The sequence below is a fragment of the Thrips palmi genome, unplaced genomic scaffold, assembly GCF_012932325.1.
Source record: "Thrips palmi isolate BJ-2018 unplaced genomic scaffold, TpBJ-2018v1 HiC_scaffold_3, whole genome shotgun sequence".
Classification (NCBI taxonomy): domain Eukaryota; kingdom Metazoa; phylum Arthropoda; class Insecta; order Thysanoptera; family Thripidae; genus Thrips; species Thrips palmi.
This window is the reverse complement of record NW_023144630.1, coordinates 13257012-13280238: the sequence shown is the minus strand read 5'-3', so window position 1 is coordinate 13280238 and position 23227 is coordinate 13257012.

Genomic DNA, 23227 nt, shown 5'->3' with positions numbered 1-23227 from the left:
TCGCTGAATGGGACTCGAACCGAACGTGTGACCCCACCAATTGATTCCTCGTTCGGAGAGCAATCCATTTGTGGGTTCACACGTTCGGTTCGAGCCCCATTGAGCGGCGCTGGAGCTAATAACAGGAAAAGTAGCGATATTCATCGGCAACTTTGGCCCGTCCCGTACATTAAGGAACGTACAAATTTTGCCTATGTTTGACCCTGACGGGAATTAAACCTAAGTCTGGGGTTAAAATAACTGTAATTTTCGTCATCAGCACCCTCAAAAACATCAGAAACAATGCAAAAACTCAAATAAAAAGAATGTTTAAAAAATACCCCGCTAAGATTTGAACCCGGGTCCGAACTTCTCCGATTCGCTCGAAACTGGCATCATTGGTTTTTTTCTCGTCGCCCCGATTCCAAAAATACCGCTACATGCCCTTCTAGCTGCATCCGTTGACGAGATCCGCCACGACCCCATGTAGACCATGATGCACCTGCAGCAGCGCCCCCGGGGCTCGGACCGGATTTGCTGCCACCGGGCGGTTCTTAGGGTCACCCAACGAGGCTGCATACCAAATTTGGTCAAGATCGGTCCGCGGAAAGTCCTCGGACGAACGAACGAACGAACGAACGAACGAACGAACGAACAAACGAACGAACGAACGAACGAACGAACGAACGAACGAACAAACGAACGAACGAACGAACGAACAAACGAACGAACGACGAAGAACGAACGAACGAACGACGAACGAACGACGCACAGCAGGGATCATACTATATGCCCGTCCCGTTCATTTTTTTACAAAAAATGAACGGGACGGGCCAAAAAACGCGTTTAGAGTTAGATGCGTTAGAGCCAGCAAAAACATTATGAAGAAAAACAATAAAAAGTTAGAAAAACACGTTTGAGGACAGTTACACACGGTGTGCTTGTCTGGCTCATGGAAATTAAAGAAAAAAGCGATACTTCGGAATCCCATATTTCTAACAAAGATGGTATCAAAAGCCGTTTGGCAAATGAAATACTAACCGAATAATGCGCGCGTTTCACCTGTCCAAATGCGAATACAACAGAAAACGAGGTTTCAGAAATTCTCAAATGTTTCAGGAACGCCTCAGAATGAGCCATAACTGACACCCGGCCTAGCGAGCCACCAGCGCCCGGCAGGTGGGCCCGCCCGGCTGTGCCGCGGCGCTGAGGTGTTGCCTGCCTGCCAGGCGCTCCAGTCGTGGGGTCACACGTTCGCTTCGAGTCCCATTCGGCGACTCTGGAGCTAAAAACGCTTTGAGAGTTTTGGCAGCCTCCCATGGTCTTCTGGCCCACTGTGGTGCGGCGGGGCGCGGTGGGGCGCGGTGGGGCGCGGTGGGGCGCGGTGGGGCGCGGCGGGGCGGGATTCAAACTTGCCACGGTGGTGGCGGCGACGCCCTTGGGGACGGGCAGCCCCTGGCCGACATGGACAATGCGAAAGTACTCACACCCCCTTGAGACGCCCCGTGAGTGCGACAGAGCGCCCCGAGGGACGGCTGTCACAGGACACACAGTGGGCGGGAAGCCCGGCGCAGGCGGCCAAAACTCTAGACGCCTTTTGAGCTCCAGAGTCGGAAAACAGGACTCGAATCGAAAGTGTGACCCCACCAACGGATTGCTCTCCGAACGAGGAGTACATCGGTGCGGTCACCGCAGGCGGCAAAAACTCTAGACGCATTTTGAGGTTCAGAGTTGCATCCATTGGTGGGGTCACACGTTCGGTTTGAGTCCCATTTGGCGACTCTGGCCGCCGCCCGAGTCGTCACTCTTCACTGCCATGAAAGTGCGAGCGAGACAGAGCGACGAAAAGGACTCTCGGAATGAGTCTGCAGGCCGCGCAATGGGATGTGAGCTCATGCTCGCAGCCCCGCACCGCCATTGTGGTGCGGACATTGTGCAGAGGGGGGCCAGGTAATGGCGCACGGGGAGGGACGGCTGTCTCTCTCGCCCCGCCCCTCGCCCCGCCCTCGAGCCACCGGCGCCTGGCAGGTGGGCCCGCCCGGCTGTGCTGCGGCGCTGAGGTGTTGCCTGCCTGCCGGCGCTCCAGTCGTGGGGTCACACGTTCGGTTCGAGTCCCATTCGGCGACTCTGGCGCTCAAAACGCTGGGGGTTTGGCTCGGCGACAAGATCATCGCCGTGCTGCGCTACGCAGACAACCTCGTGCTGCTGGCGCGCTCCCCCGGGGCCATGCAGGCCTTGCTCTACATCGTTAGCACCGTTGCCGCCAGGGTTGTGCTCGAGTTCAACTCCAAGAGGCCCGGGACTTGGTGGCGTGGTCGTGGAGCCCCGCCCTCTCGCCCTGGCGGCAGCACCACTACGTCGAGCGGGACTCGCAGAGGCTCGCCGGCCCAGGGGAACTTGCAGAGGGCCTCCATGGCGTCCGCCGCGGCGCGGTGCTTGCCGTGCTCGGCGTGCTGGCGTTGGCGGACCAGGGCGTGCAGCACGCCGATAGGCCTGCCCGGCTGAGCTGCGGCGCTAAGGTGTTGCCTGCCTGCCAGGCAACACCAAGGCGAAAAAAGGTCAGCGCCGATTTCACACCTCCCAGGCCTACTCGCCTCATCTCCCATCTCTCTCTCTCTTCCCCCAGTGCAGCCCGCGGTCTTCTTCCGCCAGTCTGAGACCCCTGGCCCAGGCGCGGCGCAGCCCTAGGGCCACGATGAGGACGCCCTGGGCCAAGCCTCATCGTGGTGCAACCTGGGCGCCTGTTGGTTCGAGTCCCACACTGCAGGAAATAACCACAACAAAAGTACACAAATTTTTGGCAAATTTTTATCAGGTTTTTGTTGCACTTTTAAAGTACAACAATTGTTGTACAAAGTACAATGGAACCGACATGACGAGTGCTGGGCAGTCCCGGCCTCGTTGCGGTTTGTACAATTCTCGTTGTACTTTCTACAATCCCTGTTGTACTTCTATTGTCGGTTTTTGTTGTACATTTGTTGTACTATTCGCACTTTTTCTTGCAGTGCATTTGGCGACTCTGGCGCTCTGGCCTGGGGTTTGGCCACGTGCGCCGGTCTTCTGGCCCACTGTGCGACGGTGGGTGTCGCCATCTGTAGGCCTCTAGCAGCAACTTCCAGTCGGTGGCCTAAGAGACAGGTGTACCCCGCTCCGCAAAGCCCCGCCCGCCCGCCTCGCCCGCCCGCTCGCCCCGCCTCGCCCCACCCTGGCCCGCCCGGGCCGCCCAGCCTCGCGTCGCTTCGCCGTGCCCCGCCCCGCTCCGCCCCGCCTCCCCCCACCTGGCCCGCCCGGCCCGCCCAGCCTCGCGTCGCTTCGCCGTGCCCGCCCCGCTCCGCCCCGCCTCGCCCCACCCTGGCCCGCCCCGGGCCGCCCAGCCTCGCGTCGCTTCGCCGTGCCCCGCCCCGCTCCGCCCCGCCTCGCCCCACCCTGGCCCGCCCCGGCCCGCCCAGCCTCGCGTCGCCTCACACCGCTTCGCCTCGCTGCACTCAGCCCCGCCCCGTCCCGCGAAGCCCCGCCCCGCGCGGCTCGGCTAAAGGTGCGGCCTATGCGGTGTAGTGCCGTGCGGACCGTGCCTGTGCCTGCCTGCCGTCGCGCACACTGTTTGCCTGCTGCAAGTTCGCCGGGCATCGAGCCAGGCAGCCGGGGCCTCGGTGCAGGCCGTCGAGGCCGTCGAGGCCGCCCGTGCGGCGGTCCGAGGGACTCGGCACCGCGGCTCGGCACTGGCCGGTGGTACCTTACCAATTTACTCGCGAGAGAGACAGGCGGAGCGGCGGCACGACGGTCACTCTCACACACGAACAGCACACACACAGAGCATGGACAATACAAAGTGAAGTGCCCTGGCGCAAACTGCACAACTTGAAGCGGTGAACCGGCCGCCGTGCACTTCAACTAAGTGTCGCGGGACCGTGTCGGGCATTTCCTGGCGGGTCGCTGAGCTTTCGTCCTGCTGATTGCCAATTCCAGCTTGAAATCGGCAACCTCGCTGACACAGACGGATGGGAGTGCAAGCAGACTAGGCTGCGAGATCAAATTTAACTCGCAGACTGTGCCTCTGCACTCCCCCTTACTAGAAGAGGGGCCCCTGTGGCTGGCAAAGGCGACAGGGACGGTGACGTCGTCGGTGTAGCGGGCCGGCGCAGCTGGGCAAGGCGACGTTGGCTCCCGCAGGACAGGGATCGGGTTGGTCGTTCCAGGAGGGCCCCACGGCCGGACGATGGCAGCGAGGAGGTCAAATCGAGGTGAAGGTCCATGACTGGCCAAGGTCCGGAACCGGCAGATAGATGGAGCAGGCAGTTTTGAGCCTCTACAGCTGCCGCCGGGCGGCTAGGACCTTTCGCGGACGGGCGGGGGGGCGGGGGGAGACAGGCACGGATGGTTCGTCCGGCGTCTTCTCGATGAATTGCACCTTGTTGGCCGCTGGGAAAAAGAGGACCACATTATTTTCAATTATTTCCCTCCCTTTGTTTCATGTGTCGTTTCTTTGGTTTTTACCTTGCAAACGTGGAATGGGTTGCGGCTGCCACTTGGAGCCCAGCCTGGGCAAAAGCGTGGGCAGGTCCGCCACCTCCACGGGGCCGACGTTCGCGCTGGCAGCGCCACGCACCGCCGCAGCGAGCGCAAAGTGGCGGCCGCGAGTGCCCACGTCCGGCACCAGACACTCCCGCGGCGGCAGCATCTTGCCCGTCATGACTGCCGGCACGACGCGGAGTTTGGCGCCGAGCTCCTTGAAGAAGGCCGTCCGGGGGCTGCCAGGCGGCTGGAGGCGCACCTTCCGCACTAGCTGCACGGGCTCCCCCTTGGTCGGCTTCTTCCAGTACCTCTTCGGGGGCCGCTCGATCACCTCCGCAGAGCGGGCCGCGGGCCACTCCTGCAGAGGCGCTGGCCGCCGGTCCTCCCGCGTCCCGTCTCCCAGCAGCAACGGGACGAGATGGCTGCAGTCCCGGTCCTGGTCCTGGCAGTCATCCTCGCCCGCGGTCAGAGACGGGAGGATGCCGGGACTCAGCACTCGCGCCGGCAGCCGGCCAGGGTGGTCCCGGGGAAAGGGGATGGAGGGCCCATATCCCTCCAGACGGTCAGCCCGCTTGAGTCGCCGCTTGGCCACCTGCAAAAGAGGTAAAAGGAAAAGTCAGCTTCACGCGGTGCAAGGCTTGTTCGGCCGTATAAGTGTAAAATACTCACTTTGTGCAGAGTGGTACTTCGGCAGTATCCCAGCAGGTAGGGACGCCGAAAGATGTTGTGCAGGTACCACTCCTGCTGCTTGCTGTATCGGGTGCGCCACGGAGAAACTTTTGGTTGCCACTGCACGCAACCGTTCAGCCACACCTAAAATAACAGACAGAAAAACACACCATTCAATAAACACGAACATTCATGTCGCGTTTCTGTGCCTTTTTTCCCTTTCTCACTCTCCAGTACACTGTACTCTACGGCAGAAGACCGGCGCGCCCGGCCAAAACTGTGAACGCATTTTGAGCCCAAGAGTCGTAGGACTCGAACCGAACGTATGACCCCACCAATAGACTCCTCCTTTGTTCTGCGAGCAATCCATCGGTGGGGTGACACGTTCGGTTCGAGTCCCATTAAGCGACAGTGGAGCTCAAAATGACTCTGGAGTGTTGGCGGGCCGCGCCGGATTCTGGCCGACTGTGCAGTGCCCCCCCCCCCCCCGATCCAAAGTGCGCTTACTACACTGTAAAGCGGCTGTGGTTATTAAAATCACTGCTGTGAACTTTGAACACGCCCCGTGTGCTTCCAGAGGGAAGCACCTCAGAGGTGTACAGTTACCTTGTCTGCGGGCTGCACAAGAAGGCCGACCGCGTGGAGAATGCGCTCCCCAAGAGGCATCCTGGCGTCCAGGCCCCGCAGCTGCTCTGGAATGGCGAAGAGGTGCAGGGGATGCTCCCGCTGCTTCCTTTTGCCCACGAGCCCGCGCTTCAGCAGGGTCGACAACGTGGCTTCGGGCCTCGCCTCGAAGCCGGTAGCACCGAACCTCAACCCCTCACTGGAAAGGCGTACCACCTGGAACACACACACACAGACACACACACACGGCGCGCGTTCAGTCAACTGCCATGGTAAGGGAGGGGGCGCCTGCATTGCGTAAGTACGTACATCAGTGAGGCGGGCAGGTTGGATGGCCGCTGTCACGGCGAGAACCATCGCCTCGTCGAGAGGGTAGGTGGACGGCGCCCTGCCAGGGGTGTCTTGGGCAGCGTCGTCGGCCACCACGTCCGCCTTCACCTTGATGCTGGCCTGCGCGCGGAGCTCCGCCTCGTTCTTGTGGCCAGGGATCACGAACACCACCATGCCGGCGACCCTAGTCTTCAGCACGGAACGCAGGGTCTTGAGCGGCAACGGCACCGCGTCCAGGTACACGATGCTGGAGGGAAAACAAGCTAAATTAAAAGGATGCTTTACCCGCGGCCAGGAATGGGGATTCCCGGTCTCGCAAGGCGGCAAAATGTAACGTCGCCGTGGCTTCAATTATGATCCGATTGTCTCGAAACTTGGCAGACGCGTTCATGATGCCCTGAGGCAGGCGTCGGCATGCTCAGCGGTGGCGGGGGATAGCAGGGCGGACACAGGGAGCACGCCGTGCACGGTGTTCGGCGGCGCGGTGGCGACGAGTGCGAGCACGGCCGACACCAGGGCGGCCAGGGCGGCCAGGGCAGTGATAGCCCGGCGGCCGCTGGCAAGCACGCCGAGCACGCCAAGCGCGCCGAGCAGGCCGAGCACGCCGTGCACGCCGAGCACGCCAAGCACGCCGAGCACGCCAAGCACGCCGAGCACGCCAAGCACGCCAAGCACGCCGAGCACGCCAAGCACGCCAAGCACGCCGAGCACGCCGAGCACGCCGAGCAGGCCGAGCAGGCCGAGCACGCCGAGCAGGCCGAGCACGCCGAGCACGCCGAGCACGCCAAGCACGCCGAGCACGCTGAGCACGCCGAGCACGCCGAGCACGCCGAGCACGCCGAGCAGGCCGAGCAGGCCGAGCACGCCGAGCACGCCGAGCACGCCGAGCACGCCGAGCACGCCGCAAGCACGCCGAGCACGCCGAGCACGCACGAGCACGCCGAGCACGCCGAGCACGCCGAGCAGCCGAGCAGCAGGCCGAGCACGCCGAGCACGCCGAGCACGCCGAGCACACCGAGCACGCCAAGCACGCCGAGCACGCTGAGCACGCCGAGCACGCCGAGCACGCCGAGCACGCCGAGCACGCCGAGCACGCCGAGCACGCCGAGCACGCCAAGCACGCCGAGCACGCCGAGCACGCCGAGCAGGCCGAGCAGGCCGAGCACGCCGAGCACGCCGAGCACGCCGAGCACGCCGAGCACGCCAAGCACGCCGAGCACGCTGAGCACGCCGAGCGCGGTGAACAACCGGGGCACGAAAAACGAACAAAGGTAACTCACGATTGGGACCGGCGAGTCCTGAGCTGTTTTGAGCTCTTGAAGGCGATGGCCGCCTTGTGGCTGCGGCGTGCGCCCTCCTTGATGGCCGGCAGGAAGAGCGGCACCTTGGCCGCGGCCTCCAGCACCAGCACCAAGTGGCCCTGGGCGAGGTGGCTGGACACCGTCTCGGCGACCGCGGGGCGCAGCTTAGGCGCTGCCACGGCAGCGTGCTGCTCGGCGGCCTCCACGGCGTGCTGCTCGGCGGCCTCCACGGCGTGCTGCTCGGCGGCCTCCACGGCATGCTGCTCGGCGGCCTCCACGGCGTGCTGCTCAGCGGCCTCCACGGCGTGCTGCTCGGCCGCCTCCACGGCATTCTGCTCGGCGGCTTGAATGACCTAGAAACAAACAAAACGGGTCTCAATTTTAGCATGTCTGGCTCCCCATACTCCGACGCGCAGGGACACGAGCATGTCAAGTCTACCTTGCAGCACTCAGCACTCTGCTGGGACTCGAGCTTGAGCCGGAGCGACGCCTTGGTCAGCGCTCCGTACGACCACCGCAGTTCCTTCCCGGCTGGCCAGGCCCGGGTGCGCCAGTAGAAGGTGGCGCCGTGCTTCACGTCCGGCGATGGTCGCTCTTCGAGGTGCGGCTCGACGCCCGACACCTTGGCGTTGGCCAAGCGCATCGGGCCGCCGAGGTAGGTGTCCACGCTGTGGCGCAGCACGGAGGAGAAGTCCGCGCAGTGTGCGACTGGTCCCGCCATTGGAAAGATGAATCCCAGTGGGCACCACTCGTTGTTCTGAAAGGCCCTGGAAGCCTCAACCTAGTCACCCCACTGTCACTCCCAAACGGGAAATCTCACAAACGTATACTCACTCCGCGTCGGCCACGAACAGGCCTTGCCCACACCCAGGGGACTCCCGGACCGCCAGGCCCCTCATGGCGTCCAGCCAGAACGCCTTCGCGTGGGCCAGCACCTCGTCCCAGCGAGGGTCTTCCCTGACCCGCGCCATCAGCTCCGTGACGGAGGGGGCGTCGCAGCTTCGGTGGTTGGCCCCAAAGTCCGCGCCGGCCTCGATGTCCGCCATGAAGACGGCGCAGAACGCCGCGTGGGGGTCCTTCTCCTGCCACGAGGCTAGCGCCCGGGACTCGAGCATCTACAAACAGAACCATATAGTAATGCAATGGACGCGCACACCGCGCGCGCGCTCTCTCTCTCTCTCTCTCTCTCTCTCTCTCTCTCTCTCTCTCTCTCTCTCTCTCTCTCTCTCTCTCTCTCTCTCTCTCTCGCACACGCAATGGGCGTCGTCCTACAGTGGGCCAGACAAGCGGCTGGCGGCGCAGGTGCCCGAAGCACAAGAGACGCGTTTTGAACTCCACAGTCATCACATGGGACTCGAACCGAACCTCCTCGTTCGGAGAGCAATCCAGCCGCACTTCTGGCCCACTGTGCGTCGTCCCGACAGGGAGCGACAGAGACGGCGGCGTACATCCAGAAAAGTCGGGTCTCCCTGGAGCTGCAAATGAAGGTCAGCTCCGTGCTCAGCATGCCAAAGTGGACGAAAACCGAGTGGAAAACCGACAACTGTTTGGCCGGATAGCCGAGCGGAATCGGCCATCTTGACGGAGAAGTGAGGCGCAGGTGCGCGCGCGCGGTGGCTCGGCGGCCGTTCGCTCGGAATCGCTCGGAAGGAACTCGAGAAAAGACGAGAAGAAGGGCGAAAATCCCTTAAGTGGAAGCTGCACTGGGCGTGCCATGAGGGCCGAGGGCCGTGAGGGTGCGAGAGAGACGGCAGGCCTCGGCCGTGCTGGGGAATCGGTCGGCTGGCGGGGGCGAGACGACGGGCGAAAGTGAGACGCGACAGCCGTCTGATTCCGAACACTGCTTCGTCGTTCTGTCTCTCTCGCACCCCTACGGACCGCCCCATGAGTGCGAGAGAGACAGAGCGACGACAGCAGTGCGCGGAATCAGACGGCAGTGACGCGACAGTAACGCGCGTGGCTTAAAGGAGCGTTTCGTTGCTTTGTCTCTCTCGCACCCCAAAGACACGACCCGGGGGAGGCGAGGAAGGCGGCGTTCGAAGGGCGGGGAGGCCAGCCACAAGCCACAGGGTCACACGTTCGGTTCGAGTCCGACTCAGCGACTCGGGAGCTCAAAGCGCGTCTATAGTTTTGCCGCCGTCGCTGGTCTTTTGGCCGCGCGGGTTCCAAACCCTACCAAAACCTTGCGTGTAAATGTCAGGCAATAAAGAATGAAGGTAACTTACCACACCAGACTCGGCCGAATAGCCATGGCCGTAGTTCCGGCGGCTCCGAGCTCCGTTTTTGATCACGATGAGTCTGAATTGAAAAAGAAGCCATGAGCACACATTTCACCAAACTTATCATTTCAAATTTCGCCCGCCTCACCCCCCGGTGCTGTGCGCAGGCTCGCGCGGGCTCACGCGGGCTCACACAGGCACACACACGCACACACACACACACACACACACACACACACACACACACACATACACACACTCACACACACGCACGCGCTCATGCACACCTACACACAACCAATCGCACATGCAAGCACACACGCACGCACGCGCACGCGCTCATGCACACCAACACACAAACAAACGCAAACGCAAGCACACAACACACTCTCGGACACATACACAGTAACGTGCGCACCGCGCGATCGCCGGCGACGCGGGCTTCCCCGGGCTGCCCGCCTTCCGCCCGCAAGAGGCGCTCATTGGATAACACAGTGCGAAGCCCAAACATTGTGACAACACAAAGCCATTCTGCGTGTGGATGCAACGCCACGCGCCCCAGCGCCGGTCGAACACTCACCTGTCGTTTATCTCCTGCATCTTGGCCACCGCTCGAGACGTTTTGGCGCTAAGTCCTCGCTTCTGGGCGCGGCTGAGCGGTGTGGGCCGGGGGCGCCTGCAGGCCGCAAGAATGATTAGCGACTCTCGTCAAGCCATCCGGACTTGCACAGTAGTCGCGGCCAGTTTGGATCACTTTACGCACCTTGGAGAAGAGCGCTCCGCAGCAGTCCTCCGAGCAGAAGGCGTTCGGCAATGCAGCACACAGCTTCACCTGGTTGCCAGAGTCCTCGCGGGTCCACGCGGCGCGTAGGTGACGGGCGGGAAGGCAAGTGGACACAACACAAGCAAACTTCAGACTGACCGGCAGGCACTGTTGTGTTGTCTTCCTATTCCCCACCTTCCCCCCCCCCCCCCCGGCTTTGCCCTACGTCACCATTCCCTCCCGCGCAGCAGTGTCCCCTGGCCCTACTCCTCCTCCCTTATGCCTTCCCCTCCTTCCGTGCCGTTGCTTGCCGTTGACCAAAGGGCGCCGCTAAAAGAATGACAAAATGACAAGCGTCTGCATGTTCGTGCCCGCCAGGCCGGGCCGGCGGGCCGGGCCGGGGCAGCCCCGCGCTTCACTTTTGGCTGCGCTAATCCTTGTTCCCGGTACAAGCGGGCTGCTGGAGGTGATGGCCTGACGGGGGTGCAGGTCGCAGTGTAGGTCCGGCGGTCCGGCGCCGCAGTGCCATGCCCGCAACGGCCAAGGGACAGGCTAGGCGAGGGGAGGGGAGGAGGAGGAGAGGGGGAAGATGGGCCGAGGTGACGTTGGACTAATTCCCAGTACGATAACAGTGTCCCCTTCCCACGCCGATGCTTGCATGCTTGCTCCGTCTCTCTCGCACCCACGGCTAGGCTGCCTCCGTCTCTCTCGCACCCACGGCTAGGCTGCCTCCGTCTCTCTCGCACCCACGGCTAGGCTGCCTCCGTCTCTCTCGCACCCACGGCTAGGCTGCCTCCGTCTCTCTCGCACCCACGGCTAGGCTGCCTCCGTCTCTCTCGCACCCACGGCTAGGCTGCCTCCGTCTCTCTCGCACCCACGGCTAGGCTGCCTCCGTCTCTCTCGCACCCACGGCTAGGCTGCCTCCGTCTCTCTCGCACCCACGGCTAGGCTGCCTCCGTCTCTCTCGCACCCACGGCTAGGCTGCCTCCGTCTCTCTCGCACCCACGGCTAGGCTGCCTCCGTCTCTCTCGCACCCACGGCTAGGCTGCCTCCGTCTCTCTCGCACCCACGGCTAGGCTGCCTCCGTCTCTCTCGCACCCACGGCTAGGCTGCCTCCGTCTCTCTCGCACCCACGGCTAGGCTGCCTCCGTCTCTCTCGCACCCACGGCTAGGCTGCCTCCGTCTCTCTCGCACCCACGGCTAGGCTGCCTCCGTCTCTCTCGCACCCACGGCTAGGCTGCCTCCGTCTCTCTCGCACCCACGGCTAGGCTGCCAACGTCTCTCTCGCACCCACGGCTAGGCTGCCTCCGTCTCTCTCGCACCCACGGCTAGGCTGCCTCCGTCTCTCTCGCACCCACGGCTAGGCTGCCTCCGTCTCTCTCGCACCCACGGCTAGGCTGCCTCCGTCTCTCTCGCACCCACGGCTAGGCTGCCTCCGTCTCTCTCGCACCCACGGCTAGGCTGCCTCCGTCTCTCTCGCACCCACGGCTAGGCTGCCTCCGTCTCTCTCGCACTCACGCAGGGTTCGGGCACTGATGCACTGGAAGCGGAGAGAAAGGACGGCACTGCTTTGAACCAGCCTCACAGGTTCCCCGCACCTCGCCCGGGCGAGTAGGCTAGGAACTCGACGACCACGCCGCAAAGCCAGTGTGGTGGACAACAGGCTGCACGACGATCACGTCGCTCTGTCTCTCTCGCACGCATGGAGCTTCCCCTAAGGATGCGAGAGAGACAGAGCGACGCGAACAACCAACGGAATCACTTTCCTCGGCCGCCCTGGCCGCGCCGCTGCAGCACCCACTGGTGCTGCCGGGCCTGCAGAGCGCCTTGGTCGCTCTGTCTCTCTCGCACGCATGGAGCTTCCCCTAAGGATGCGAGAGAGACAGAGCGACGCGAACAACCAACGGAATCACTTTCCTCGGCCGCCCTGGCCGCGCCGCTGCAGCACCCACTGGTGCTGCCGGGCCTGCAGAGCGCCTTGGTCGCTCTGTCTCTCTCGCACGCATGGAGCTTCCCCTAAGGATGCGAGAGAGACAGAGCGACGCGAACAACCAACGGAATCACTTTCCTCGGCCGCCCTGGCCGCGCCGCTGCAGCACCCACTGGTGCTGCCGGGCCTGCAGAGCGCCTTGGTCGCTCTGTCTCTCTCGCACGCATGGAGCTTCCCCTAAGGATGCGAGAGAGACAGAGCGACGCGAACAACCAACGGAATCACTTTCCTCGGCCGCCCTGGCCGCGCCGCTGCAGCACCCACTGGTGCTGCCGGGCCTGCAGAGCGCCTTGGTCGCTCTGTCTCTCTCGCACGCATGGAGCTTCCCCTAAGGATGCGAGAGAGACAGAGCGACGCGAACAACCAACGGAATCACTTTCCTCGGCCGCCCTGGCCGCGCCGCTGCAGCACCCACTGGTGCTGCCGGGCCTGCAGAGCGCCTTGGTCGCTCTGTCTCTCTCGCACGCATGGAGCTTCCCCTAAGGATGCGAGAGAGACAGAGCGACGCGAACAACCAACGGAATCACTTTCCTCGGCTGCCCTGGCCGCGCCGCTGCAGCACCCACTGGTGCTGCCGGGGCAGCCAGCCGCCTCATTCCGACGGATCGCTAGACCAGCTCTTATTTTGCGAAAGTGAGAATTCCGCTGGGTTCCCCGACTCAAAATGACCGAAATGGTGAGAGAGCGGCCTACCCAACCGCCCGCGCGGCGTCTTTTTTATGCTCGCGGTTGGGGAGGCCGCTTGGGCATGAAGGAGTCGAGATATCGCAAAACGGACGAAATTTTCGTCCGAAAGTCGTATTATGGCCTGTTTACCCTAGAGGCAAACTTAGTTTGGTGAAAATCCGAAAAAAAAAAATGGCTTTTTGCCTTTATATAGGGTCTTGGGGCACGGCTTTGGTAAGTCAGACGACCTTGGGCTTTCAAATTAAGAGTTTTCTCACCATTTCGGTCATTTTGAGTCGGGGAACCCAGCGGAATTCTCAATTTCGCAAAATAAGAGCTGGTCTAACGGATCGCTCTGTCTCTCTCGCACTCGCGGGCCGTCCCGCAGGCCGGTGCGAGAGAGACAGAGCGACGAGACGAACGATCAGGCGGCAGGCCGAGGAGGCAGGCCGAGGCGGCAACCACCCTAGAAATCTTGTGTCCCCTTAGCGCTAGAAATCGCTGGGAAATCTGAGATCTTGCCCCCAAAAAAGGCCAGAAACAAGCTAGTTTTGTCGGAATATCGGTAAAAATATTGCGTTTAGAATTTTGGCCGCCTCCACCGGTTTTCTGGCGGTTTACAGGGCAGAGTGCGCGGGCCGAAGGCGCGGGGCCGACAGCGCGGGGCGAGGAGCCCGGCGGACACGTTGAACACGGCGTGCATGGCGTCGACGGGGTTCGGGAAGCTCAATACGTGCGAGTGAGACAGAGCGACGAGAGCGGTAGTCTGCACGCACGCCGCCTGGAAGTGGAGGTGGGCGTGCCCCCGAAGTTCGCCGTCGCACCTCCCCCACCCCACTGGCCCGGCACTGCACTGCCAGACTGCCAGTGTACTAGTGCGCCCGGCCGTCTGAGGGATGCCTCCAAGCTACCTGCTCTAGCATTGTCTCTGTCGCTCTCGCTGTGGCAAGCGGCGCGCTCAGAGAAGGTCAGTGCTGACGTCTGGGAGGGCTAAGCGGACGCTAACTCTGGCTTCGGTGAGGATTCCTGGTGCGGTCCCAGCCGGGGCTAGGGTAAAAGGGGCTCGTTTTTGCAAACAAGTAATGTGAAGCTAGAAGCTCGCTGATAAATTCTACACAAACGAAAATAATCCATGAAGAAGTTGCCTAAATTTTGTGCCACGGGGCTAGGGTGTAGCGCCGAGGAAGGCCTAAGAGGACCAGGGATTTTGCGTGTGACTCAAGCAAAGCATGCCGCTGCATAGCGGTTTACGGCGGTTTATGGCCCTTGGCGACAGAGTGGCGGCCAGTGGCGACGCGACCCGCTCGACCCGTCTGCCATCTGGGCAGTGCGTTTGGGTTCCTATTGTGGAGTGGCACGTTCTCACGGGTCAACAGGTATATACACGCCGGACGTCGCCAATAATCCGGTGCAGTGGACACTCAGAGGCTTGCCACGCTCACGCGGTCTGCGCGGCTTGCCACGCTCACGTGGCGTGTGGCGAGGTAGGCGAGGACGGAGAGGACGGCAAGGACGGAGAGGACGGCAAGGACGGAGAGGACGGCAAGGACGGCGAGGACGGTGAAGACGGCGAGGACGGCGAGGACGGCGAGGACGGCGAGGACGGCGAGGACGGCGAGGACGGCGAGGACGGCGAGGACGGCGAGGACGGTGAGGACAGCGAGGTTGTTCGCGTCGCTCTGTCTCTCTCGCATCCTTAGGGGAAGCTCCATGCGTGCGAGAGAGACAGAGCGACCAAGGTGCCCTCGAGGCCAAGCAGACTGATTCCGAGAGTCATTTCCGTCGCTCTCTCGCACTCTCATGGCAGTGAAGGGTAGCGACTCGAGCGGCCGCCCGAGTCGCCAAATGGGACTCGAACCGAACGTGTGACCCCACCAATGGATTGCTCAGTTTGGGACACTTGCTGGCACACTGTGCAAGGGCCCCGCCTAACCCCGCCTAGCCCCGCCCCGCCCCGACCCGCCCCGCCCCGACCCGCCCCGCCCGGCCTGCCCCGCCCCGCCCCGCCTCGCCCTACATGGTGGCGAACGAGTTGGGCCTGCTTTTGAACTCGGCGCCGGACAGGTAGGCCGCCAGCTCGGCGCGGGAGGGCTCACTGCCAAACAGGCGAGTGGCGGCGCGCGGTGGAGACGGTCGGTGTGTTGTCGGTGTAGGCCTCCTTGAGGATCTCCAAGAGGTGCTCGGGGAGGCCGTGCTGCTGCAGGAGATGGAAGTTGGCGCGGGCCAGCCCCGGGCCTTGTCTTGAGCGCCGGGCGGGCGCACTAGTACACTGGCAGTCTGGCAGTGCAGTGCCGGGCCAGTGGGGTGGGGGAGGTGCGGCGGGGGCACTTCGCGGAAACGCACACCGCCACTTCCAGGCAGCGTGCGTGCAGACTGAGCAACGCTCTCGTCGCTCTGCCTCTCTCGCACGCATGGAGCTTCCCGTAAGGATTCGAGAGAGACACAGCGACGCAAACGGCCAACAAAATCACTTCCCTCGGCCGCGCCGGCCACGCCACTGGAGCGCCCGCCGGCGCGGACCCGTGCGTTGCAGGGCCCTCCGCCTGCATAGCCAGGAATCTCGTCGCTCCGTCTCTCTCGCACTCACGGGGTGTTGCCTGTTGGTGCGAGAGAGACGCAGCGACGAAAGCAGTGCATCCTGTTCAACACAGTCGGCAGGCCGCGTCTCTGTAGCAGCAGCCCATAGTGGGCCAGAAGACCGGTGGAGGCGGCCAAAACTCTGGACGCGTTTTGAGCTCCAGAGTCGCTAAGCGGGACTCGAACCGAGCGTGTGACCTGACCAATCGTTTCATCGGTCGGAGAGCAATCCATTGGTGGTCTCTCTCGCACCTACACCTGACGCCCCACGAGTGCGAGAGAGACAGAGCGATCAAGGCGCAGCAAAGAGGAGAAATTTCATGCGAAAGGAAAATTTCACTTTTGAGAATGCAAACAAAATAGCAGAAAAGACACGCATAATTTCTCCTCCTAGTCTGGTTCTCATACTTCGAGACTGCCCGCGAGTTGGCGGGACAGTTAAAATTTCAAACGGCCAAAGCGAGGTCACGCGGGGGCTCGCGGGGGCTCGAGGGACACTTGTTGATTGGAGCTTCGTCGGCCAGTTTAACAAGCCGTCCTTTGTGAACAAAACTCCACCACTCGGAGTCCCTCGGGGAGCCATCCTACCAACGAAGTGGCCCATTTTCACCATTTTTAACAGGCATTTGCTGCCTTTGGCGAGGAAAATTTGAACATTTTGATCAAACGAACTTATTGATTGGACCTTCCACTTTCAGACAAGCTCTTCCTTGATTCTATACCTTCACAAATTTCGGAGCTGTCGCCCGGAAAACATGGCTCACTTTCGGGACGGACAGCTCGGGCACAGCAAAGGCGGGGGGAGAATGCGTTACTTGTCATTGCCTCTTTCCCCGGCCGAGCTGTTCGTCCCGAAGTGAGCCACGTTCCCCGCACGACAGCTCACAAACCTGTGCAGAGAAGGGATCGAGGAAAGGCTTTTCTAAAAGGAGAAGGACGAGTGAACAAGTTCGTATGATCAAAATGTTGAAATTTCCTTTTTCAACAGCCGAAAATGTCCGTGGAAAATGGTGAAAATGGGCAGCTTTGGCGGTGGAACGGCTTCCCGAGAGACACCGACTAAAGGACTTTCGTTCAGAGGAGTAGTCTGAGGACGAACTGTTGGACTGCCAGTCATCAAGTGTCACTCGGGGCCCCCGCGAGACCCTGCGTGACCCCGCGGCGGGGAGGGGGGGGGCGTAAATTGAATTGTCGTCCAACTTGTTCGGTGAGCTATCCATCGATGGGGTCACACGTTCGGTTCGAGTCCCATTTAGCGACTCTGGAGCTCAAAACGCGTCTAGAGTTTGGGACACTTGCTGGCACACTGTGCAAGGGCCCCGCCCCACCCCGCCCAGTCCCGCCCCGCCCCGACCCGCCCCGCCCTACCCCGTCCCGCCCCGCCCCACCCCGCCCCGCCCTGCCCTGCCCCGCCCTGCCCCGCCTCGCCCCGCCCCGCCCCGCTCCGCCCCGCCACGCCCTACCCCGTCCCCCCCCTCCCCGCTTTGCCTCGCCCCGCCCCGCCCCGCTCCGCCCCGCCCTACCCGCAGCGCGACCGCGGACAGAGATGTTACAGCGGGGGCAGCACCGGAGGACCCCGCGATAACCTGGCGGCAATCACACGCCTCGCCGTGTTCGCCGTTTCCTCCGCGCTGTCTGCCGTGTGTTGCGGGGCCCTTCTCGTCGCTCCGTCTCTCTCGCACTCACGAGGGGTTGCCTGTTGGTGCGAGAGAGACGCAGGAACGAAAGCAGTGCATCCTGTTCAACACAGTTGGCAGGGCCGCCTTGGTCGCTCTGTCTCTCTCGCACCATCGATGGGGTCACTCGTTCGGTACAAGTTCCATTTAGCGACTCTGGAGCTCGAAACGCGTCTAGAGTTTTGGCCACCTGTTGGCGCACTGGGCACGGCTCACGCCCCGCCCCGCCCTGCCCCGCCCTGCCCCGCCCCGCCCCGCCCCACCCCACCCCGCCCCGCCCAGCCCCGCCCCGCCCCGCCCCGCCCCGCGACGCCCCGCCCCGCCCCCGCCCCGCCCCGCCCTGCCCCGCCCTGCCGCCCCCCGCCCCGCCCCACCCCGGCCCGCCCCGCCCAGCCCCGCCCCACCCCGCCTCGCCCCGCCCTGCCCCGCCCAACCCGCCCCGCCCCGCCCACCCCCCCGCCCGCCAGCCCCGCCCCGCCCGCCCCGCCCCGCACGCCCCGCCCCCCCCGCGCCGCCCCGCCCCGCCCGCCCCGCCCCGCCCCGCCCGCAGCTTTGGCGGTGGAACGGCTTCCCGAGAGACACCGACTAAAGGACTTTCGTTCAGAGGAGTGGTCTGAGGACGAACTGTTGGACTGCCAGTCATCAAGTGTCACTCGGGGCCCCCGCGAGACCCTGCGTGACCCCGCGGCGGGGGGGGGGCGTAAATTAACCTGTCGTCAAACTCGTTCGGTGGGCTATCCATCGATGGGGTCACACGTTCGGTTCGAGTCCCTTTTAGCGACTCTGGAGCTCAAAACGCGTCTAGAAATTGAGCCACATGCTGGCACGCTGTGCAAGGGCCCCGCCCCACCCCGCCCAGCCCCGCCCCGCCCCGCCCCGACCCGCCCCGCGGGGTTGCCTGTTGGTGCGAGAGACGCAGTGAAGAAAGCAGTGCATCCTGTGTAACACAGTCGGCAGGGCCGCCTTGGTCGCTCTGTCTCTCTCGCACCATCGATAGGGTCACTCGTTCGGTACAAGTTCCATTTAGCGACTCTGGAGCTCAAAACGCGTCTAGAATTTTGGCCACCTGTAAGCGCACTGTGCACGGGCCCCGCCTCGCCCCGCCCCAACCCCGCCCCACCCCAGCCGCGTTTTGAGCTGCAGTGTCACTAAGCGGGACTCGAACCGAGCGTGTGACCTGAACAATTGATTCATCGTTCGGAGAGCAATCCATTGGTGGTCTCTGTCGCACCTAACCTGACGCCCCACGAGTGCGAGAGAGACAGAGCGATCAAGGCGCAGCAAAGAGGCAAATTTTATGCGAAAGGAAAATTTCACTTTTGAGAATGTAAACAAAATAGCAGAAAAGACACGCGTAATTTCTCATCCTATTCTGGTTCTCATACTCCGAGACTGCCCGCGAGTTGGCGGGACAATTTAAATTTCAAACGGCCCCTGCGGGGTCACGCGGGGGCTCGCGGGGGCTCGAGGGACACTTGTTGATTGGAGCTTCGTCGGCCAGTTTAACAAGCCGTCCTTTGTGAACAAAACTCCTCCACTCGGAGTCCCTCGGGGAGCCATCCTATCCACGAAGTGGCCCATTTTCACCATTTTTAACAGGCATTTGCTGCCTTTGGCGATGAAAATTTGAACATGTTGATCAAACGAACTTATTGATTGGACCTTCCACTTTCAGACAAGCTCTTTCTTGATTCTATACCTTCACAAATTTCGGAGCTGTCGCCCGGAAAACATGGCTCACTTTCGGGACGGACAGCTCGGGCACGGCAAAGGCGGGGGGAGAATGCGTTACTTGTCATTGCCTCTTTCCCCGGCCGAGCTGTTCGTCCCGAAGTGAGCCACGTTCCCCGCACGACAGCTCACAAACCTGTGCAGAGAAGGGATCGAGGAAAGGCTTTTCTAAAAGGAGAAGGACGAGTGAACAAGTTCGTATGATCAAAATGTTGAAATTTCCTTTTTCAACAGCCGAAAATGTCCGTGGAAAATGGTGAAAATGGGCAGCTTTGGCGGTGGAACGGCTTCCCGAGAGACACCGACTAAAGGACTTTCGTTCAGAGGAGTAGTCTGAGGACGAACTGTTGGACTGCCAGTCATCAAGTGTCACTCGGGGCCCCCGCGAGACCCTGCGTGACCCCGCGGCGGGGAGGGGGGGGGGCGTAAATTGAATTGTCGTCCAACTTGTTCGGTGAGCTATCCATCGATGGGGTCACACGTTCGGTTCGAGTCCCATTTAGCGACTCTGGAGCTCAAAACGCGTCTAGAGTTTGGGACACTTGCTGGCACACTGTGCAAGGGCCCCGCCCCACCCCGCCCAGCCCCGCCCCGCCCCGACCCGCCCCGCCCTACCCTGTCCCGCCCCGCCCCTCCCCCGCCCCGCCCTGCCCTGCCCCGCCCTGCCCCGCCTCGCCCCGCCCCGCCCCGCTCCGCCCCGCCACGCCCTACCCCGTCCCCCCCCTCCCCGCTTTGCCTCGCCCCGCCCCGCCCCGCTCCGCTCCGCCCTACCCGCAGCGCGACCGCGGACAGAGATGTTACAGCTGGGGCAGCACCGGAGGACCCCGCGATAACCTGGCGGCAATTGCACGCCTCGCCGTGTTCGCCGTTTCCTCCGCGCTGTCTGCCGTGTGTTGCGGGGCCCTTCTCGTCGCTCCGCCTCTCTCGCACTCACGAGGGGTTGCCTGTTGGTGCGAGAGAGACGCAGCGACGAAAGCAGTGCATCCTGTTCAACACAGTTGGCAGGGCCGCCTTGATCGCTCTGTCTCTCTCGCACCATCGATGGGGTCACTCATTCGGTACAAGTTCCATTTAGCGACTCTGGAGCTCGAAACGCGTCTAGAGTTTTGGCCACCTGTTGGCGCACTGGGCACGGCTCACGCCCCGCCCCGCCCTGCCCCCCCTGCCCCGCCCCGCCCCGCCCCACCCCACCCCGCCCCGCCCAGCCCCGCCCCGCCCCGCCCCGCCCCGCGACGCCCCGCCCCGCCCCGCCCCGCCCCGCCCCGACCCGCCCCGCCCGGCCTGCCCCGCCCCGCCCCGCCTCGCCCTACATGGTGGCGAACGAGTTGGGCCTGCTTTTGAACTCGGCGCCGGACAGGTAGGCCGCCAGCTCGGCGCGGGAGGGCTCACTGCCAAACAGGCGAGTGGCGGCGCGCGGTGGAGACGGTCGGTGTGTTGTCGGTGTAGGCCTCCTTGAGGATCTCCAAGAGGTGCTCGGGGAGGCCGTGCTGCTGCAGGAGATGGAAGTTGGCGCGGGCCAGACCCCGGGCCTTGTCTTGAGCGCCGGGCGGGCGCACTAGTACACTGGCAGTCTGGCAGTGCAGTGCCGGGCCAGTGGGGTGGGGGAGGTGCGGCGGGGGCACTTCGCGGAAACGCACACCGCCACTTCCAGGCAGCGTGCGTGCAGACTGAGCAACGCTCTCGTCGCTCTGCCTCTCTCGCACGCATGGAGCTTCCCGTAAGGATTCGAGAGAGACACAGCGACGCAAACGGCCAACAAAATCACTTCCCTCGGCCGCGCCGGCCACGCCACTGGAGCGCCCGCCGGCGCGGACCCGTGCGTTGCAGGGCCCTCCGCCTGCATAGCCAGGAATCTCGTCGCTCCGTCTCTCTCGCACTCACGGGGTGTTGCCTGTTGGTGCGAGAGAGACGCAGCGACGAAAGCAGTGCATCCTGTTCAACACAGTCGGCAGGCCGCGTCTCTGTAGCAGCAGCCCATAGTGGGCCAGAAGACCGGTGGAGGCGGCCAAAACTCTGGACGCGTTTTGAGCTCCAGAGTCGCTAAGCGGGACTCGAACCGAGCGTGTGACCTGACCAATCGTTTCATCGGTCGGAGAGCAATCCATTGGTGGTCTCTCTCGCACCTACACCTGACGCCCCACGAGTGCGAGAGAGACAGAGTGATCAAGGCGCAGCAAAGAGGAGAAATTTCATGCGAAAGGAAAATTTCACTTTTGAGAATGCAAACAAAATAGCAGAAAAGACACGCATAATTTCTCCTCCTAGTCTGGTTCTCATACTTCGAGACTGCCCGCGAGTTGGCGGGACAGTTAAAATTTCAAACGGCCAAAGCGAGGTCACGCGGGGGCTCGCGGGGGCTCGAGGGACACTTGTTGATTGGAGCTTCGTCGGCCAGTTTAACAAGCCGTCCTTTCTGAACAAAACTCCACCACTCGGAGTCCCTCGGGGAGCCATCCTACCAACGAAGTGGCCCATTTTCACCATTTTTAACAGGCATTTGCTGCCTTTGGCGAGGAAAATTTGAACATTTTGATCAAACGAACTTATTGATTGGACCTTCCACTTTCAGACAAGCTCTTTCTTGATTCTATACCTTCACAAATTTCGGAGCTGTCGCCCGGAAAACATGGCTCACTTTCGGGACGGACAGCTCGGGCACGGCAAAGGCGGGGGGAGAATGCGTTACTTGTCATTGCCTCTTTCCCCGGCCGAGCTGTTCGTCCCGAAGTGAGCCACGTTCCCCGCACGACAGCTCACAAACCTGTGCAGAGAAGGGATCGAGGAAAGGCTTTTCTAAAAGGAGAAGGACGAGTGAACAAGTTCGTATGATCAAAATGTTGAAATTTCCTTTTTCAACAGCCGAAAATGTCCGTGGAAAATGGTGAAAATGGGCAGCTTTGGCGGTGGAACGGCTTCCCGAGAGACACCGACTAAAGGACTTTCGTTCAGAGGAGTAGTCTGAGGACGAACTGTTGGACTGCCAGTCATCAAGTGTCACTCGGGGCCCCCGCGAGACCCTGCGTGACCCCGCGGCGGGGAGGGGGGGGGCTTAAATTGAATTGTCGTCCAACTTGTTCGGTGAGCTATCCATCGATGGGGTCACACGTTCGGTTCGAGTCCCATTTAGCGACTCTGGTGCTCAAAACGCGTCTAGAGTTTGGGACACTTGCTGGCACACTGCGCAAGGGCCCCGCCCCACCCCGCCCAGCCCCGCCCCGCCCCGACCCGCCCCGCCCTACCCCGTCCCGCCCCGCCCCACCCCGCCCCGCCCTGCCCTGCCCCGCCCTGCCCCGCCTCGCCCCGCCCCGCCCCGCTCCGCCCCACCACGCCCTACCCCGTCCCCCCCCTCCCCGCTTTGCCTCGCCCCGCCCCGCCCCGCTCCGCCCCGCCCTACCCGCAGCGCGACCGCGGACAGAGATGTTACAGCGGGGGCAGCACCGGAGGACCCCGCGATAACCTGGCGGCAATCGCACGCCTCGCCGTGTTCGCCGTTTCCTCCGCGCTGTCTGCCGTGTGTTGCGGGGCCCTTCTCGTCGCTCCGTCTCTCTCGCACTCACGAGGGGTTGCCTGTTGGTGCGAGAGAGACGCAGTAACGAAAGCAGTGCATCCTGTTCAACACAGTTGGCAGGGCCGTCTTGGTCGCTCTGTCTCTCTCGCACCATCGATAGGGTCACTCGTTCGGTACAAGTCCCATTTAGCGACTCTGGAGCTCGAAACGCGTCTAGAGTTTTAGCCACCTGTTGGCGCACTGGGCACGGCTCACGCCCCGCCCCGCCCTGCCCCGCCCTGCCCCGCCCCGCCCCGCCCCACCCCACCCCGCCCCGCCCAGCCCCGCCCCGCCCCGCCCCGCCCCGCGACGCCCCGCCCCCGCCCCGCCCCGCCCCGCCCTGCCCCGCCCTGCGCGGCCCCGCCCCGCCCCACCCCACCCCGCCCCGCCCAGCCCCGCCCCACCCCGCCTCGCCCCGCCCTGCCCCACCCCACCCCGCCCCGCCCAGCCCCGCCCCGCCCCGCCCCGCGACGCCCCGCCCCACCCCGCGCCGCCCCGCCCCGCCCCGCCCCGCCCCGCCCCGCACCGCTTCGCCCCGCCCCGCCCGCAGCTTTGGCGGTGGAACGGCTTCCCGAGAGACACCGACTAAAGGACTTTCGTTCAGAGGAGTAGTCTGAGGACGAACTGTTGACTGCCAGTCATC